At 41.4% G+C, this 14,246-nt stretch overlaps 1 protein-coding gene across 1 annotated transcript in view; it reads right to left on the reverse strand.

The window, feature by feature from the left end:
- Window positions 1-14,246, reverse strand: part of RFTN1 (raftlin, lipid raft linker 1) — a 485,181-nt gene that overhangs the window by 31,727 nt on the left and 439,208 nt on the right. The window lies entirely within an intron of this gene.

The raw sequence follows: 14,246 nt of genomic DNA on the forward strand, positions 1-14,246 counted from the left end.
GCCAGTACATGTCCGGGCCCGTCTGAAGTTTGCTAGAGAGCATTTGGATGATCCAGAGGAGTTTTGGGAGAATGTCCTATGGTCTGATGAAACCAAACTGGAACTGTTTGGTAGAAACACAACTTGTCGTGTTTGGAGGAAAAAGAATACTGAGTTGCATCCATCAAACACCATACCTACTGTAAAGCATGGTGGTGGAAACATCATGCTTTGGGGCTGTTTCTCTGCAAAGGGGCCAGGACGACTGATCCGGGTACATGAAAGAATGAATGGGGCCATGTATCGTGAGATTTTGAGTGCAAACCTCCTTCCATCAGCAAGGGCATTGAAGATGAAACGTGGCTGGGTCTTTCAACATGACAATGATCCAAAGCACACCGCCAGGGCAACGAAGGAGTGGCTTCGTAAGAAGCATTTCAAGGTCCTGGAGTGGCCTAGCCAGTCTCCAGATCTCAACCCTATAGAAAACCTTTGGAGGGAGTTGAAAGTCCGTGTTGCCAAGCGAAAAACCAAAAACATCACTGCTCTAGAGGAGATCTGCATGGAGGAATGGGCCAACATACCAACAACAGTGTGTGGCAACCTTGTGAAGACTTACAGAAAACGTTTGACCTCTGTCATTGCCAACAAAGGATATATTACAAAGTATTGAGATGAAATTTTGTTTCTGACCAAATACTTATTTTCCACCATAATATGCAAATAAAATGTTAAAAAAACAGACAATGTGATTTTCTAGATTTTTTTTTCTCAGTTTGTCTCCCATAGTTGAGGTCTACCTATGATGTAAATTACAGACGCCTCTCATCTTTTTAAGTGGTGGAACTTGCACTATTGCTGACTGACTAAATACTTTTTTGCCCCACTGTATATATATATATATATATATATATATATATATACACACAGCTCAGGCAAAAATTAAGAGACCACTGCAAAATGTTCAGTTTGTCTGATTTTTCTCTTTATAGGTATATTTTTGAGTAAAATGTAAATTGGTCTTTTATTCTATAAACTACTGACAACATGTCTCCGAATTTCCAAGCAATAAATTTTGTATTTTTTTTCTGAAAAGGAGAAATGGTCAAAATTAAAAAAACAGGGCTTTCAGACCTCAAATAATGCAAAGAAAACAAGTTCATAATCATTTAGAAACAACAATACTAATGTTTTAACTCAGGAAGAGTTTAGAAATCAATATTTTGTGGAATAACCATGATTTTTAATCACAGTTTTCATGCGTCTTGGCATGCTTTCCACCAGTCTTGCTCTTGGCGCAAAAATGTAAGCAGTTCTTCTTTGTTTGATGGCTTGTGACTATCCATCATCCTCTTGATTACATTCCAGAGGTTTTCAATGAGATTCAGGTATGGAGATTGGGCTGCCCATTACAGAGTTTTGATTTGGTGGTCTCTTAATTTTTGCCAGAACTGTATATATACACACAAAAGTGGGGAGGCTGCTCTAAAAGCGATCAGCCATAGATAACTGTGTGTTACTTTCTGGAGAGAAGTCATGGCTGGAAAAAGTTATGGCGGTCTGAGCTTGATGAAGAAGGAAAGCGCACATAAACAACTTGAACTGTAGACGTCACTAGTAGTCACTGTATTAACAGTGCACTTTTTACAGTGCACTTTGCTCAGTAACAATATGGTGATATTATTACTACTTGGACTATTATTTAGAAGAATTACCATATATACTCGAGTATAAGCCGAGATTTTCAGCCCAGTTTTTTAGGCTGAAAGTGCCCCTCTCGGCTTATACTCGGGTCATTGTCCCAGGGGGTCGGAGGGGAGCGGCAGCTGTCACATCATACTCACCCCCTCCTGATGCGGTCTCTGCACGAGTGGAGGCGTGTCCATATTCATTACTTTAATGAGCGGTACCACGTGATCGCTGAACACAGGTACAAGCTGCCAGCGCCAGGGAGACCATCAGGGAAACAGGGACTTGCAGAGACCATGCCGGAAGGAGGTGAGTATGACAGGGGAGTGTGTGCCATGCGATATTCACCTGTCCCTGTTCCACCACCGCGCTGTCATCCGCGTCCTCTCGCTGTGACATTCAGGTCAGAGGTCGTGATGACGTATTTAGTGCGCGCCCTCGGCCTGAACAGTCACTGCAGAGACCCAGAAGACAGTGGCGCGCGGCGGTGGAATGGGGACAGGTGAATATCGCAAGTGCCAGGGGCTTGAGCCATTGGCGACAGCGGCACCTGGCCCCCATAGCACGCCGGTGTCCCCATCTGCTAAGGACATAGGCACCTTGCTCCCAGCGACGAGAGAGGAGTATGTCATTTTTTTATTTTTAATCGCAGCAGCATATGGGGCATATTATTCTATGGAGCATCTTATGGGGCCATCAACCTTTATGGAGCATTTTATGGGGCATATTATTCTATGGAGCATCTTATGGGGCCATCAACCTTTATGGAGCATTTTATGGGGCATATTATTCTATGGAGCATCTTATGGGGCCATCAACCTTTATGGAGCAGCTTATGGGGCATATTATTCTATGGAGCACCTTATGGGGCCATCAACCTTTATGGAGCATTATATGAGGCATATTATTCTATGGAGGTATTCTTATGGGGCCATCATTAACCTATTATGCAGTATTATATGGGGCATATTTTAATATGGAGCATCTAATGGGGCCATTATTAACCTTTGTGCAGCATTATATGGGGCATATTTTTGTATGGAGCATCTTATGGGGCCTATCATGAACTTTATGGAGCATTATATGGGGCATATTTTGTATGGAGCATCTTATGGGGCCCATCATGAACTGTATGGAGCATTAGATGGGGTTCCTGATTCAATATGGATATAAAAAAACATTTAACCTACTGATGCCTCAATTAATTTTACTTTTATTCATATCTATTTTTATTTTTGAAATTTACCAGTAGCTGCTGCATTTCCCACCCTAGGCTTATACTTGATTCAATAAGTTTTCCCAGTTTTTTGTGGCAAAATTAGGGGTCTCGGCTTATACTGGGGTCGGCTTATACTCGAGTATATATGGTACTTAGAAAATAATCTTTTCTGTGAGATTCATATATTTTATCTGTATTCTCTATTTTTTCTATGGAGGGGGTTGAACACACGTCTTTATGGGATTTAGAACCGTACAGGGGCCCATATATCTAAACAACATATTGGAGAGGGGGTCATGTCCAAAATTTGCCCTGAGCCCCAAAGGACGCTTAATGGCATTATGTTAGCACTGATAACGATAGTAAACTGGGTCCCTATTTTCTATGATTCTGGGCCTATATCTAGTACATCCCAGGAGGATCACAGTATATGTGATTTGACTGGAAGCTGTTCCAGCTGGGTATGCAATGTGTGGACCTCTTTGCCTTAAAACATCCTCTCTCTCTCTCATTATTCTGGCATTTGGCAAATAATAATCATGATAATCCTACTTCACCTAAAACTGGAAAGGTTTCTTCTGATTTCATGTCAGATATTGAGAAAACATGTATATGTGTCTTTTTATATAGTGTACGTAAACTTCTAGTTTCAACTGTATATACATACACTTATATATACATATGGTACATACATATACACAGATACACACTTTTTTGGGAGCTACTTTTTGCCTGCGTTATACACAGTTATTACACTGCATCTGCTTCATTCTACCGTATTTATGTTACACAAATAATTGTGTCAATTCCGTTATCGCTTATAATTACTCTGACATTGCAATGAAATATATTAGCTGTATGCAAAATATCTACACTTATTCTTCTTATTAATAATAATAATAATAATAATAATAATAATAATAATAGCAGTGAACATTTAAAGGGGTTGATCCTTTTTCAGAAAACTTTTGCAGACTGGCTCATTTAGTTATAAAAAAAACAAATCCTGCTTTACTTAGCCTACCTGGGTCCAATGCTGTGTCTCTGATGCCACTCTGGTGCTTGTGTATAGGCTGCTGTGGTGGCGTCACGTCAACATTGCTTCAGCCAATCATTGACCTCAGAGGCCCTGCCAAAGTAATTGTCTGCAGCGCTGTCGATGTAACGTCAAGTTTACAGTGAAACAACAGAGACAGGGGTATCATCAGAGACACAGCATGGGGACCTGGGCAGGGTAAGTAAAGATTTTTTTTTTTCACAAAGAACTGAGCTGGCAGGGAGAAGCTTTCTGAAATGAGAAAACTCGTTTAATAAAATACTACAAAACATATGGAAGTGAAAATTTTCCTAAGGGCAGTTTGACATATCCAACATTCACAATCTGCGTACGGAGCACAATGTCGGGTCCAGATACGGTCCTGCTGACCCAAACTGAACAGCCTAATAAGCAGCCACGAGACTTGCGGCCAGTTTGGACATTGAGGTCTGTATTCGGAGCAGGAATATCAGACGTGTGAGACTTACCTGAGAACCTCTTACCTATCACATAAAGCAAATATAAAGATAGCATATTCACAAATGTTTATCTTACAATCTAGATCAATTCTAATTATTCCGCAGGGGGGAAAACTAATTCACCAATGGCTTGATATCCATACGAAACAAAAAAAATCAAAGAAATGAGCCAGAACATAAGTTGGTATATGTGCAATTTGTAGGAGCACATTCACACTGTAGCCATGTAACAGACCATGTAGTAAGTAAATAGTAATAGTACATGTAAATAACATAGGTTAACACTATTTTGATAAAAAAAGCGTAAAAGCCATGGCACCGCAACAAGGTGTACCCCAATCTGGATGGTCCTCTAGTATTAAAACCTCACCTTTTTTCAGCCAACCTCAATATAGATGGATGGCGTTTACACTTCTTCAATCAAAATAGTGTTATCTAAGCACTATAAGTTATTTACATCTACTATTATTATTTACTCATTACAGGATGTGTGTGTGTATATATATATATATATATATATATATATACACACAGGGTGGGCCATTTATATGGATACACCTAAATAAAATGGGAATGGTTGGTGATATCAACTTCCAGTTTGTGGTACATTAGTATATGGGAGGGGGAAAACTTTTCAAGATGGGTGGTGACCATGGTGGCCATTTTAGAGTCGGTAATTTTGGATCCAACTTTATTTTTTCCAATGGGTAGAGGGTCATGTGACATCAAACTTATTGAGAATTTCACAAGAAAAACAATGGTGTGCTTGGTTTTAACATAACTTCATTCTTTCATGAGTTATTTACAAGTTTATGACCGCTTATAAAATGTGTTCAAAGTGCTGCCCATTGTATTGGATTGTCAATGCAACCCTCTTCCCCCACTCTTGACACACTGATAGCAACACCGTAGAAGAAATGCTAGCACAGGCTTCCGGTATCCGTTGTTTCAGATGCTGCACATCTCGTATCTTCACAGCCTAGACAATTGCCTTCGAATGACCCCAAAAATAAAAGTCTAAGGGGGTCAGATCGGGAGACCTTGGTGGCCATTTAACTGGCCCACAACGACCAATCCACTTTCCAGGAAACTGTTCATGTAGGAATGCTCGGACCTGACACTCATAATATAATTTTGTTTTCATGTTAGGTTTTGTCTGTTAAATGGCCACAGTGTGCACGTGCTCCTACACGCTACATGTATACTAACTTGTGTTCCGGCTCATTTCTTTGGGTTCTTGTACTTTGTACAGACAAGGGCATGACTCTCCCTTTTTGAGATAAGCATTTAACCTATATAGCTTCCCATGAAATGTCTGAACAGTGGGGCCTGGGTCATGCTCTGCCTTCATCTATACTTACATTTTTTAAATCAAAATAGTGTTAATTAAGTACTCTATGTTATTTGCATGAACTATTACTATTTACATACTACACAGTATATGCTCATTTTACTTTTATATTATGTTTTGTCTATATAAAGAAAATGTTCATATGTGCATTAAAGCATGTTTCTATTAAAGGGTGTTGTCTGATATAATTAAAATGACACAGACAATACTACGCCTGGCTATGGGCTGTGTCTGTTCCTGAAGCTCAGTTTCCATCAAGTGAATGGGGCACAGCCTATATACAGGATGGTGCTGTTGGGGCACTGACTGTTTTTTTGTATTCTCATAAACCCCTTTATAATTGATGTCTAGTTTTAAGGGTTGAACAAATAGTGATTAGAACAAAGCCTAAAAAACAATTATGTTCATGATTTTGTGTTTCTTGCAAAATACATTCACATTTACAGCAATTCAAAGTTTCCAATACAATGTCATTACTACGACTACATCAAGAACACAATGCAAAAAAGAAGTAGAATTTTTCAGAAAAGGTAATATCTCAATACATAGCTTTAGCTGTCTGTTTGTAAAATGGTTAAATGTGAGTTTCAATTACTTTTTTTAAATAATTTTAGACCTTTCTAATTTCATGCTGGATTTTCCTTCATTATTTGTACCCAGTGGGCTAAAGCAAAATCTGCAGTTTTACAATAAATGCCTACTGATACTAAATGAGGACAATATTCTTCTCTTATTTTAGCTGAATGGAATGGATGTCTAGCAGCATCTCTCTGTCCCTGCTTGGATGCTTAGAAGATGGAAATGAAAAGCTTAAAAATGGTAGAAAGTCGTTGTCATATGATAATGCTGATATGTTGCCTTCACTGATGTCACAATGTCATGATAAGTGATTGAGGCAGCAAAGTTTTATTCTGAAGGGTTATTCTCAACATAGATCATCAGGAGCACACCTGCTTGTCTGTCTTTCGCCTTCCTGATTGCCGGGAGGCCGATGTTCCTGATGATTGACAGTTCTCTGATGATTGTGCGTTCTCCAATGCGGTGAGCAGAAGTAGCTTGCCTCTGCAGCATTGAAGAAGCAAAGTGGTCCTGAAGGTGGCTGGATCTGACAATTTCAGATGAGTTCCTTACGTAGGAAACAATCTACTGATAAGAAACTGCAGAGGTGGCAGGTAACCTAGGCAATCAGTAGTAAACTATAAAAGTCAAAACCGCCACCTTAGGATTTTTAATAATTGGTAATTTGCAAAGTTTATTGTTTTTACAAGCACTTTGCAATTTTAACTATTTCCAATAATCCTATAAGAGCATGGCACTATTGGCCCAGGGGAAGCATGGGCTTTGAAATATAATCATGTAGCATATCTTTTTTATATCAATTCAGATGAGTTGCTTAAGCCAGGTGTCACCATTACAACAATAAACTAATAGTTAGATAAATGTTACAAAATAATCTATTATTAATTCAACTTGATACAGTGCTCAGCATAAATGAGTACACCTCTTTTAAAAAGTAAGATTTTAATCAATATCTCACTGAACAAAAAGAACAATTTCCAAATTTTTGACGAGATTGAGTTTTATAGAATACTAGCTGGTGGCCCGATTCTAACGCATCGGGTATTCTAGAATATGCATGTCCACGTAGTATATCGCACAGCCCACGTAGTATATTGCCCAGCCACGTAGTATATTGCCCAACCATGTAGTATATTGCCCAGCCACGTAGTATATTGCCCAGTGATGTAGTATATTGCCCAGCCACATAGTATATTGCCCAGTCACGTAGTATATTGCCCAGTGACGTAGCATATTGCCCAGCCACATAGTATATTGCCCAGCCACGTAGTACTTTGCCCAGTCACGTAGTATATTGCCCAGTCACGTAGTATATTGCCCAGTGACGTAGCATATTGCCCAGCCACATAGTATATTGCCCAGTCACGCAGTACATTGCCCAGTCACGTAGTACTTTGCCCAGTCAAGTAGTATTTTGCCCAGTCACGTAGTATATTGCCCAGCCACGTAGTATATTGCCCAGTCATGTAGTATATTGCACAGCGGCGTAGTATACAGCACAGAGCCACGTAGTATACAGCATAGACACGTAGTATACTGCCCAGTCACGTAGTATATTGGCCAGTCACGTAGTATATTGGCTAGTCACGTAGTATATTGCCCAGCCACGTATTATATTGCCCAGCCACGTATGTAACAGGTTAAAAAAACAAAAAATAAACATATACTCACCATCCGAGGGCCCCTTGTAGTCCTGGAGCTTGTGTGCGGTGCACGCGGCAGCTTCCGGTCCCAGGGTTGGTATGAGCGTAAGACCTGTGATGACGTCGCGGTCACATGACCGTGACATCATGGAAGGTCCTTCTCGCATACCATCCTTGGCCCCCGGAACCTGCTGCTTGCACTGCCGAGGAGAGGACGCGATGGCGGAGGGTGAAAATAACCTTTTTTTTTTAATTATTATGATTTGTAACATTAGATCTTTTTACTATTGATGCTGCATACACATCATCAATAGTAAAAAGTTGGTCACACAAGGTCAATAGCTGCGTTAATGGAGTGCGTTACACCGCAGTCCATTAACACTGGCATTAACCCTGTGTGAGGGCTGACTGGAGGGGAGTATGGCGCGGGCACTGACTGCGGGGAGGAAGGAGCGGCCATTTTCCCGTCGGATTGTGCCGGTCGCTGATTGGTCGTGGCTGTTTTGCCGCGACCAATCAGCGACTTGGATTTCCATGACAGACAGAGGCCGCGACCAAAGAATATCCGTGACAGACAGACAGACGGAAGTGTCCCTTAGTCCAAGAGAAGATGAACAGCGCTCCAGTCGGGTGTCGTAATTTCAAACGAACTTTATTAAGCCATGAACATGCGACGTTTCGACCAGTACCCTGGTCTTTTTCAAGCACTATTTGGTATATCCAGGCTGGTTCCCTGGACAAAGAATGAGCGCCCCCTGAGTGAGTGCTGTCAGCCCTACCTTTTTTCTACTATAGGAAGTGACCCTTAGACAATTATATAGTACATTTGTTTCACTGATAACATGAAAATAACTTTCCTTACAAAATCTTTAGTTTTACTCAAATTGGCTTATGCAAATATGAATACACTCCACATCAAAAACTACTTTTGATTTGCTGATTAAAGATATTTGGAATGACACATTTCTTTATTGTTTTCTATTATCGTAGAACCCCTTTAAGTGCAGGGTTCTGTTACTAACCCTCATTTTGTTAACGTTTTATAACAAGCCCCGAGGACGCGTTCACACAATCAGTATTTGATCAGTATGTTACATCAGTATTTGTACTCTACTCTCCTATAAGAGTTAATGCTATCCAAAGGAAGTGTCTTGATTTGTCCATAGGAGAGTGAAGCCAGTGCTGACTAGCTGCAGGAGTAGCATGACATAACAATGTCACGCGATCCTCGAGAGAGCCAGTGCTGACACCACTGCAGTACTGGCACCGGAGGTGAATATAAGGCCATGTTCATATGTTCAGTATTTGGTCAGTATTTTACATCAGAATGTGTAAGCCAAAACCAGGAGTGGAACAATCAGAGGAAAAGTATAATAGAAACATATGCACCACTTCTGCATTCATCACCCACTCCTGGTTTTGGCTTACAAATAGTGATGTGAAATAGTGACCAAAATACTACTGTGTGAACGTGGCCTAAAGCCCCCGTCACACAAAGCGAGATCGCTAGCGAGATCGCTGCTGAGTCACAAGTTTTCTGACGCAACAGCGACCTCAGTAGCGATCTCGCTATGTGTGACACGTAGCAGCGACCAGGCCCCTGCTGTGAGATCGCTGGTCGTGTCGGAATGGCCTGGACCTTTTTTTGGTCGTTGAGGTCCCGCTGGGTAGCACACATCGCTGTGTTTGACACCTTATCAACGACCTCATGACAGGACGTCCCTCATTGAGGTCTGTTAATCGTCATGAAATAGCTGCCATGTGACATCGTTGTACAGGTCGCTACAGGTCGCCGCATCGCTGCTGCGTCGTTGGGGAGATCTCACAGTTTGACATCTCACCAGCGACCACATAGCGACGCAGCAACGATCCCTGACAGGTCGTATCGTTGTCGGGATCGCTGTAGCATCGCTAAGTGTGACGGGGCCTTTACACTGATGACATTTCAGCTGTCTTCCACGTTAATCAAGATTATCTCAAGATAATGTCTTTAATTTAGATGTTTTCGTGTACAGTATACACGCTGCTACAAAAATAAGATAATGTTCCCTTTTCACATTTTAGAGTACCAGCACGATGAAAAATATCCTGACAATTATTCCTTCCACTTATAGACGATGGACTTCAATTTACCACGTGCTCAAGCTGCCTACGGATGTTCCTGCAAGCTGACAACTCACAAATGAGTTTAATATGACCTCTGTCTACCAACAGCAAATTATTCACATAAATCTGGAACTGTAATAAAATGCGTCATCTTTATTCAGCAAGGATTATTTTTCTTACAGATTTAGTCATGAAAAATATGTATTAAATGAATTTAGTTTCTACAAGAACAATATCCTGGCAGTGAAAATCTAAAACTGTCTTAGGTGTCCATACTTGTTCTTGTCATCAATGACACTTTATAGCAGAGAGATAACAATGTAAACCTGTTCAATGATCGGTCCAAATGTATCCATTACATTGGGATGACATGGGCATTAAAAAGGTTGTCAGTTCTAAAATGACAAGTCTGCAATCACTCTATGTGACGGCAGATTTGTGAATTCTCACATAGCACGCACTGTGCGCTTTGATGATTCCCTTGTGTCAGCGCCAGGAACGGCAAACTTACAAAAAGAGAACAGAGGGCACCACTGTATATACATTCGGTATCACCTGTAGCATGCCATAGGAACATATGAAGAGCAAAAGAGAAAGAACATGCTACACAAAAAGGATCACCATAATGAGATACTCAGAAGAATTTTATTAATGTAAACTACCAACAAAAGTTAAAAAAAATTAAACGTCACACATGTGACTAAACACATGCCAACCAAATGAGGGTGACGGGCCCTGTCACATAGTACACATGTAATATACTTGCCTAATAGTAGTTAACATAATCAATTATAATTGCTGTCAGCTTTATCATGGCTTGTTATCAAGAATATAGGGGTCCCCACAATGTTTTTTAATTATTTAAACAAAAAATGTAAAAAACGGCGTGAGGTCCCCCCATTTTTGACAACCAGCCAAGCTAAGGAAGACTGCTGGGGGGGCTGGTATTTTCAGGCTGGTGAGGGGCTATGGATTTTGCCCCCACCCTAGTCTACAAATAGCAGCTTTCCACGGCTCTTCCTACTTGCCCTGTGGTGGTGTGGTGGCAAGTGGGGTTCATATTTGTGGGGTTGATGTCCGCTTTGCATTTTTAGGTGACATCAAGCCGAGCAGTTAGTAATGGAGAGCCTCTCAATTGCTAACCCCATAGTCATATTGTCAATAAAAAAAAATCCAGAATAAAGTCCTTTGTATTTTCTGGTGACATCGAGCCCAGCTTTTACTAAACCCATAGTCATATCGTCAATAAAAAACACCCAGTCCTTTATTTGAAATAAAAACACACACCATTTTACAAATGTATTTAAAAATAACAAACACAATTATACTCACCTTACATCCATTCCATTGAAGCCCTGGTTTCCTGTAAAAAAAAGAAAAAAAAAACCCAACAATATACCTCACCTGACATACTCTCAAATGCCGTTATCCACATCTGCGATATTTGGTTTTCAACCTGAACAGTGCTAAGATAGGACCATCCAGGCTGAAAAGCATGGGAAAATGAGCTACTGCAAGCACAGAGTTAGTAATTAACGGTGACATCATCAAGGTTACCACAGGCCACTGAGGCTGCGTTCCCAGCTCACATCAGCTGAACTGCGGTGATGTCAGTGAGATCACCCTTAGCACATTTAGAAAAAGTCTTGTGATACAGCGCGGTGCTGTGTGAGTTCACTGCAGTCCACTGTAAGAAATTTCTCATGGTGATGTCATGATTTGGATGGCGGGTGATCCGAGACCAGGCGCTCCTTCCCTGTCCATAACGCTAGGGGGTACCCTAGCTCTCCCTGTTCCCCGGGTTACTTCTGAAGGTGAAGATGCCAGGGCCACATACCTTGCCTCTGGCCGTTCCCTTCCCCCACTCAGGGAAGATGGGAGCTACTGTGCACCGCAGTACACCAACCAGATGAACAAGGCAACACGAACAGGGGCAACAGAAAAATAAAAGGCATACAAATATTCACTCACATATAACAGAGGAATGCACCGGGGGGGGTGGAGGATGGAGAAAAACCAAGGTAGGAAAAAGAAAGGAAATAGTGATGAACGAATATATTCGGTACTCGAGATTTCCCGAGCACGCTCGGGTGTCCTCCGAGTATTTGTAAGTGCTCGGAGATTTACCATATATACTCGAGTCTAAGCCGACCCGAGTATAAGCCGAGACCCCTAATTTTGCCACAAAAAAACTTGGAAAACTTAATGAGTCGAGTATAAGCCTAGGGTGGAAAATGCAGCAGCTACCGGTAAATGAAAGAAAAAGCGCGCGATCTGCGCTATTACCCTTGTCATCGGTGGGGGCGGCCATCTTCCTGAGGCCACGCGTGCGCAGATGGAGTGCTCTGCTGCACGGGGCTTCAGGAAAATGGCCGCGGGATGCTGCGCATGCGCAGATAGAGATCGCGGCGGCCATTTTCCTGAAGCCGAGATGCGCTTTTTCTTCACCTGCGCGCAGTGGATTCGGCACGGACATGCGCACACCACTACGCCACCAACGGAAAGCTGGGGAAGAAACAGCGATGTCACCACGCCCACCTGACCTGACCAGCCTGATTGACAGGCGAAAACAGCGACTTTGGTAATGTATTTCGCAGCATAGGTGGGGAATCAGGGTACACTACATACACTATTGTAACGCACAGCGCAGGCCCTATTTAACAGTATTTTTATAGCAATCTGAAAAATCGGGGTGACAGGTTCCCTTTAATCCTTTAAGAACCAGGGAATTTTACAGTTTTGCCCTTTGGGGTTTTTTCCCCTCACCTTCTTCTAAGAGCTTAACTTTTTTCTTGTTTCAATTGATGTAGTTTTGAATGACACCATTCATTTTGACATACAATGTACTAAAAAGGGGGAAAAAATTCTAATTGGAAGTATGGCAGCAGGGAGAAGATGAAGTCTTATTTTTGCAGCAGCTGTACGCTTCCAGTCATTGAGGTGGTGCAGGTGACTATAAACAGCCACCACTCACCATATTGTCAGTATGCTGTAATCACTGTTCCTGCTCTTTGAATAAAATCCCAGTTTGTAAACACATGATGCAGAGCAGGATATTAGTCAAGAAGCGTCGGGCATTGGGGACATCATTATATGGCACTTACTAATATTTAGAGAGGAGCCGTCACCAGGGAAAAAGTGGCCAGCTTTTGTTCAGATTTTATTCCCACTGTGCCCAGGAGTATTCCATTTTTCTTAAATCCGTCATATAATTTTGTCACTTTTTTTTTAGTGCTACTTTTTATGGTCTTTACCAAGAGGGCATTGCTCAGAAGATAATAATGCACAGCAGCCTAAATTCATCCCCTCCTCCCACTCAGATAATCCTGTGTGCAATACTTCCTTGGTAAAAACCAGAGAAAATAGCATTGAATTGAAAGTTCTATATGTCTGAAACCAAATGATATTTGAAATAAAAAATGTAATATTCTGCACAGCAGCGGGAATAAAATTTGAGCAAAGAATGGACACTTGTAGCTTGGTGACAGGTCCTCTTTACATATCACAGGTTGACTTCTATTGTCACAAAATGAAGTCGCAAACATATCTGTTAAACAAAGATAAAGTGGACAACCCCTTTAATCCTTTACATTTTTCCTTATAACTAAAATACTCCATGCCCTTGACAAATGCTCATTCTTGGGCTTTCTATGAACCGATGCTTAGAAGTGAACTGCATATTTCAAATGAGGTCACATTAATTCTTAATAAAATGGTAGTGTTATGTCTCGGACTGTAACTCATTGCAAGTGTAGTCACCGCTTATGGAAAGACGGTGAGGCAGGGTAGTCAAACGTTCCGGGATCAGATACCAAGAGAGTACGTAGTAAACAAAAGGGAAAGACAAAGGTAAAGTTAGGTCACAGTCCGAGGTCAGAATACAAGGATAATAGCGGATCAGAGCAAAGGGGTTGAGGAAACAAATTGTCAGAACGACGTCCAAAGTCAGGCAGCAATAGATCAATAAACAGATCACAGAATTACCAGGCAAACAGCACCACTGAGCGAATGCTACGATTGGTATAGAACTGGGTCTGAGAGCTCATCTAAACAGCAAGGTAATCATGTAGAAAAAGGGAGCACCTGCAAGAAGCTCAGCACCTCTCAGTCTCGGATTAGACGGTTGAGCTGTCAATCAATGTACAGACAGCTCAGAACACACCTG

Source organism: Ranitomeya imitator, chromosome 6 (genome assembly GCF_032444005.1).
Source record: "Ranitomeya imitator isolate aRanImi1 chromosome 6, aRanImi1.pri, whole genome shotgun sequence".
Classification (NCBI taxonomy): domain Eukaryota; kingdom Metazoa; phylum Chordata; class Amphibia; order Anura; family Dendrobatidae; genus Ranitomeya; species Ranitomeya imitator.